This window comes from Mus musculus, chromosome 13, assembly GCF_000001635.26.
Source record: "Mus musculus strain C57BL/6J chromosome 13, GRCm38.p6 C57BL/6J".
Taxonomy (NCBI): Eukaryota; Metazoa; Chordata; class Mammalia; order Rodentia; family Muridae; genus Mus; species Mus musculus.
The window spans coordinates 85,896,738-85,904,488 of NC_000079.6; positions in this window are offsets into that span (position 1 = coordinate 85,896,738).

Genomic DNA, 7,751 nt, shown 5'->3' on the forward strand with positions numbered 1-7,751 from the left:
GTCATGGTTTGGGATGGACTCCCCCGACATCCTTTATAAGCTCAAACTCCTAAGTACACATTGGACCTTGATCAGAGAACTTTGTCTTGGCTTGTTATTTCTCTTGCTGCCTTTCCCATCCAACCCCAACTTTCCTTTCAGGAATCCAGTAACCCATGGCTGCTGGCAGCTACTAGCATATAGGAAAGAGCTCTGTTGTGAAGTGTGGGGTGTTGGAGGGGATAATGTAGAGTTAGTGTAGGGTCACTGACTAAAGGAGTATATTCTTGATAGAGCTGGAGAACCATGAGTGTTTCTTTCCTGAAGGAAGTCAAAGTAACATCTAGGGATCAAGAAGATCCATGCAACAGCAGGAAACTGTGAAATTCCTGGTGGATTAGAGGAGAGGTAGATTAGAGGAGAACAGGAGAAGACTTAAAAATATTGGGGAATGAAAGTGACTGCATTCATTGTCGGTGTGTGATAAGCAATAGAGAACAGAGTGATAAAAATATTCCCAGCCTTATAATCAGGACAGCTGGGACGATGAGGTATGAAGAAAAATCTCGGGGGGGGGGCAGTGCAAGGCGGGCAGAGCCTTGATAACAATGACTGATTTTAGAAAAGAGATGTTAAATATATGACTGAATGAAGTGTTTTTCAGTGTCATTTAACTTACTTTCAGAACTTATTTTCAGTTATTACTTTGGCCATTATCTTTTCTCATTGGAAAGGAAATTCAGGCTATCTGTCACTATATAGCTAATTCTTTGGTTTTTCTCCTACTCCGTGTTCTTACTTCTAAGATATTTGTATCCTGTAATCATTTTCTGCCTTTTAGAGTACAGATGGTTGTTGCCCCCAGGCTGTTCCCCCAAGTCCTGTCCTATAATCTTTGCAATGTTTTTGCTGCCCTAGCTGATGTGGGCAGGATACCTCACCTTGTAACTATCACCTTGCTAACACTAAACTGTATCTTTTGCAAGGGCACATGGTTCACCTTTGAAAATTATGCTTGAATGCAAGTCTAGCGAAATATTTTCTGTCCTTATTTGGGGTAAAAAGTAGGCATGCTGCAGGTTCTTTAAAAATATTTTATTTGGAAATCAAGCCTCAATATCCGGGCAGGCTGCCATTTTTCTCTTGTTATTGAGTGCTATTTCAAGGTTGGACAGAGCAAATCAGCACAATTGCTTGCTCCTTCTAAATAACTCTTCACCCTTTACTTGCTTAAAGGGTTGTTGAAAGTAAAAGCACTGCTCTGCAATGCAATGATAGTCCTGAATTGAATAATAATTGTCCCTGTTCTAGCCCAGCATTGAGAGTGCATTTGAAACACAAAATACAAATTAATTTTATAATAGGGTCATTTCTCTGTTTTGACTCTAGAGCTTAATTTGCTATTTGTTCATTTCACATTCTCATACCTATAAATAAGAGGAGAGAGTGAGTAGGAATTGTGCCAATACTGTATTGTTCACATATACATTCTTACCTAATTTATACTTAATTTTAACATACAGAATAGCAGAGTTTCCATGTTAACTCTTGGAAACTCTCTCTCTCTGTCTCTCTCTCTCTCTCTCTCTCTCTCTCTCTCTCTCTCTCTCTCTCTCTCTCTCTCACACTCACACACATACACACACACACACAACATATAAACACACAATCCCTTCTATCATGTTCCTTCTTTGAACTTAAACTTTGGCAAACCTAAGTGACTAAGCAGTGGAGTCATTTTTCTCCATAAGCAGCTGCTCATACAAATCTGGACTCACCATATCCCTTTCCTAAATTGGTTCATTTTTCAAATCTGTGATTTCTTAATCATGTGTTCCTGGTTGCACCCACCTACCCCACCCCCCACCCAAACACATAATGCAACAATTAGTTCCCTGTCTCTGTACTGCCTTTGTAGGTAAAGGTGTCTTTTCCCTAATTGTTTCTTGATTGTGTCGATAAAGACAGTGGAAGCCAGTAACTGGGTGAAGAGAAAAGGGTGGGATTCCCAGGACCCAGGAGAAAGAAAAGGGGAAGAGAAAGGGGGTTCTTTTCAGACAAAACTTTGGGAAAAGGAGCACAAATGATGTAAGGCCTTGGGCAACTAGAACTGGTGGTAGCCTCCACCACCAGCAGAATTCTAATATAGAACCTGGAAGTTAACATTTTCTAAATGTTCAAATATTCAAGATATGCATTTTATACACTGATGTTACTCAAGATTGAGCAGTCTTTTTGTTCCTAACATATTTGTTCCAAATGAGAAAGGGGAGGGGCGTAAAGGGGGAGGCAGGAAGAGGGACAGGGAAAGGGGATGAGAAAGAGATCTGACATGCTTGAGATCATTCTTAAAATATTTGTGTGCTGTGTGGGAGCAAAACTAATTTAAAAACCCAAAAGTTGTATGTTTTGTTACTTTCAAATTTTTCAATAATTCCCAAAATATACCCTACAAATGATTAATAACTAGCAGGAAATAATACCATAGGTCCTCTTAGCAATTCCTAGTATTGCTATAAAGTTCTGGTAGATGATTTAGACTGTGAGGTACCAAGATGGCACTAAGATTGGATTCGAGTCCAGGCTAAAGACTCAATAGAATTTTCCAACCTTATTGTATCCACAACAAATAAAACAAACCTAAGGAATCAGAGTAAGAAAGATCCTTCATTGAGATGACTACATTGAATATCTCAAAACCTGAGGCAATTGGTGTTTGGAATCAAAGGGCTTGTCATAATATGTTTTGTCAATGAATGTCCCTAATGCACACCAACTTTCAGTTTTGTCCTTGTTTATCAGAAATACTAAAGTGTCCTGTCCTTAATACTTGTAATACTTTTAGCACTTATTCTGTCTTTGTTTTTGAAGAACACTAGAGAATGTGAGAGACAACATGCTTTGTGAATTTAAAAATGCCTGCTTAAATATGCCATTAAAATAAATATAACTAAGGAGAACACTTTGGCATTTTACATTTTCTTCAGCATTCTCTTTTCATTTTGGAAACAATTCAAAAAAGCCTCTGTTTGGCTCATGGATGGTAAATACAGCTGGTTCTCAACGGACTTGGTGGCTTTATTCCAATAGTCCACAAACCTTACTTTATTCTTTTTTATTTGCAATTAATCCCCATTTCCATGTGAAGTTCTTAGAGGATTCCATAAGCAACTACCTTCCAGAGTGCCTCAACGGACTCTTTGAAACCTAATTAATTTCTAATAGTTTAAATTCATTCATATAAATTTTATTTCCATGAGATTTATGTGACAACCTTTATATAATGATGCCATTTTGGATAGTCTAAAGAGATCCTAGTCTAGGATGAGGATTTATGTCATCACATCTTTGTTTAGGGACCATCAACACATCTTACATAACTTTGGATACCTAACATCTTTTAACATAAGGAAAGAAAGACCTTATAAATTTGTGATGGCTTTCTACTAATCATGCAGTATTATAGCCAGACTAGTGTTCTGTTTACAACCAAGAATAAGGAACTGAAATCTTCCATATACTTTTATATACATATGCTCTTTTATGAAGAAAAGATGATGCTTACAAAGAAAGCTTTAGTACAGATATAAACACAGGCATTAAAACAGGAAGAGCGATATATGTATGAAAAGTACAGTTACAAAAGCTTAAAGATATGTCTGGGCTCCTTAAGAAGCAGGTAAGAACAATGAACTGAAAGTAAGTTTGCATGTATACATGAACCCCACTTATAAAAAATTTTCCCCCCATACTCCTGACTCCTCTCCTTACTTTAACAGGATATTAATATTTTTCATCCTGAAATCTCCAAGGTAAGAATACTTCTATCAAAATTGCTTGAATCATTCAGATTCACCAGTGCCACTCTGTTAATGGTGTCTTCTAATTTTAACATGGTTGTTGATCTAGTTTCATTTCTGTTGCTATGATAAAAACACCTTTGTTGGAACATAGTCAAAAGAATGACCAGCCGGAAGCAATGCCTGTTCAGAGACCTGTAACAAGACATTCCAGTAATAAAAAGCAGAGGGCCTTTTACCTCAAGTGCATTTTGTTCCCTGTTCTTGGATATGAGTCTCTGCCTCCTCTGACAAACATTATGTCAGAACATAGTTATACAACCCAATATGGGCAGTATTCCCTGCATCTGGATATAGTCTTTGGCCTTGCTTTCATGCTTTTCCCTCTTTACTCTATAGTACATGCCAGTACTGTATTGAAATTGGTCTTCCTGAAAAAGTTCTAAAAATAGTGATGCTCTGATAACACTTAGTATGTGCTTACTAATATCTATATATTTTACTGATTACAGCTTTCTGATGATGTTTTTCTGAACTCAAACAACTTTCCTTGGGTTATTGCTTTCTTTGTAACATTCATATATAAAACTTTACTAAAACTGAATAAAGTTGTTTCTAGCACTAGCCTATAGGCCACCCCACTTTTAATGTCCTCAGATCCCGGGTCTGGCCAACAAGATCTGCCTAAGTTGGCTGAAAAGTTGACACACCCTGAACAAAAATAATATGGAGAAGGTTGTTCAGTGCTGTTGGTGTTTAATTTTTGGCTTACAATTTCAGGTTACAAATCGTCATTGAGGAAAGTCCCACTAGAAGGAACTGTTCACATCATGTCCATAGTAAAAAAAAACAAAAACAAAAACAAAAAAAAAAACAGAGAGAAATAAACGTTTGCTTTCTACTTACGTATGCGCGGCTAGTTTTCTTCATTTTCATACAGTTCATAGCTCATCCCATGTAAGTCGGCTAGGTCTTGCTACATAACATTCAATTCAGTCACCCACAGAAATAACCAGGGGACAACCTGATCTAGATAATGCATTATAAAAAAGAAATTCTTCATATGGAGTTCTATGTTATGTTGAATTGACACCTAAAATAAACTACTACAATAGGAAAACCTAGGTACTGCAGACTTGTTAGTTATAGAACTTTGGGGTAGAGGAAAACAGATAACAAGTGGATAAGGCTTTTGTGTTGTAGAAATGTTTAATCCCAATCCAGAGTTTCTACTCCACCTTTGAACATTTAGTTCCCAGATAAAAAACACATACACAATCTTTACATTTACAATAAGGCCTAGTCATCATTAGAGCTTGTCATATATCTACCCTTGATGCTATTAAAATTTATTTCCTAACAATAATCCTGAGTTATTACTTACTATGTTTCATCTGGGATGCTTTTAACTCAAATTGGCCAGCCCTCAAGGCCATGTTTTCATGACTCACTTAACCCACAGCAGCTTCTCCTCCATTCACATTCTCTCTTCCCATCATGGTTCTCCTCTGATCCTCCCAGGCTGGGGAAGCCTAAAACCCATGTATGTCTATTCTGCACAACTATTGGCTACCAGCATCTTTATTCACCACTCAGAAATTGCTTGGGGGCACAGTCACTTGTTGTCACTTGGGTCTACCTAAGGACTCTCTTGTCTCTGGGGCAACCAGGCCTTGAGCAACAAGTATGAGCAATAAACTACATTTTTGCCTGTATAGGAATTTTACATCTCTAAGGCAGGTGACCCTACCAATGGCAGTACAGTAGCCTAAACACAGTGCAGTCAAACCCTAATAGAATCTAAGGCCAATATTGAGCCCATTCCAGAGGCAAGGGAGGAACTGTTAAACCACAGTCCTGATCATTTTGAAAAAGGGGGGAAACACCCACCAAAATATTTAACTCTTGGTAACCTACCAGAAGCGAGGTAGGAAAATCACTTATGTATTTACAATTAATTTAGACATAAAAATTTTGAAATGCTAATGGTTGTGGCAAATTCCAATGGATGTAATTTTGTCACATTAGGTTTCTCTGCATATAAAAGTTCAAAAACTTAACTGTGATATAAAAGAAAATTTCCTCTTGCAATGGTAGATCACAGCCACTTTTGTAATAGTAAGGAGTAGTGATGAGTATGAATGGGTAAAATCCCCCTGTGTGAAAATTGAGATACTGGATGCTAAATTTTTTTTCCACCATGATCTAAAATTGTTCACATAAATCTACCCATTTATACATGTGAGATGTGATGCATGTTGTGCAGAGAGAAATTAAAGATTTGTCAAGGAAATGCACATTAAATTTGTGAAAGCAATCTTAGAGTCTGAACTGAAAGTCTGTGAGCATGTGACCTTGGACCTGCTCTCAAATGATTTAAAATAATTGAAGGTAAAAATCCCAGGGGAAGACCTGAAGGTAAATGCCAGGATGACTTCATTTTATGTATACCTGACACTGGGTATGAACAAAAATTCAAAGATTTTACCTGTCTCCCCATGTTGTACTTTCTGCAATTATGCGCTAGATCTTAATATGTCAGAATTATCCGGACTGCTTGCTGAAAAATACAGACTCAAGACTTTATACTTAATCATTTGAGTCAAAATCCTTTGTGGATGTAACTTATAAAATACATTGTAACATGATGACATAGTGACTTGGATGCGTACTAAAATATGAAACACTCATTTTACACATCATTGGTGCATGCTCTGCTCTATATAAACTTAGACATATGGCTTCTTTAGATAAATACATACATATAACAATTATGAGAATTGAAGCTAACAGATACAATATCAATTGTTTGAATACAAGTTGCCTTCACTCATAGCAAATGTACTTGAATTCACTCTCAATCACTTAAACATTCTCAGCTTTAACTCTGTACAATTTTCCATTGGTCTAATACTGCTTGCTACAATTAAGCTATTCTTCTCTTCTAAGGTTCCAAACAAAGTAATGGATTAAGTCATAGTATTCTCATTCATATGTATTATACTTTATTGTTATTAATCTCCTTACTTCTTTTTGATGCTACTTGCTAGAATCAAAGATTCTTTCTGAATTCCCTTCATGTTAAACAGATTCCATCAGCATATCCCTTTTCCTTTTGTCACCAACCCTTAAGATTGCTTCTGCCCTTGCAAGGTCCTCTTTCTACATGCATAGCCTCACATCACATACAATTAAAAGTAATCTAGATGCAGCATATGAGAGAAAACATAATACATCACAGTTGAGTGATTTTTTTTAACTTCATGAAATCATGCCCATTCCATATGTTTTCCTGCATACATCATAATTTTACTTCTGTGGATAAAAAATTTCTGTGTGTATGTGCCATATTTTTCTTGTCTGTTGACAGATATCTAAACTGGTTCTGTTTCTTAGTTGTTTAAAGTGCTGCAATAAACAAGTAACACACAGAGAACTATAGTAAGCTACCAAGGTGGGTTATCCTGTAGCTCAATTTAAAAAAATTTAGGAACCTCCCTACCAACTGTCCCGGTGGATTCCTCAGTTCGCATTTCCATCAACAGTGTGTAGTGGTTTCTCTTTCCTACAAGTGTTCATTGTCATTTGCTTGCTTGAATTTAGTCATTTTCAATGAGGTAATATTGGATCGATCTCAAAGCAGTTTCAATTTGCATTCTCCTGTTGACTACCGATATTGAGTCCTTTTAAAAATACGGTCATTAGTATTTCTTTTGTGAGTTATCTATCCAGTTCATCTGCCTACATTTTTATTAAATTATTTGGTTTCATGTTATTTAAATTATAAAAATTCTTTGCATATTATATATAAACTTTGTCTGGTGAGTAGTTGATGAAGACTTTTTTCATTTTGTAGGATGTCTCTTCATTTTGGTGATTGTTTCCTTCGCTGTGTGGAAACTTAAAATTTCATGTTATTGCATTCATAATTCTTGTTATTATTTCTATGATATTTGAGTTCTTTTCATAGTT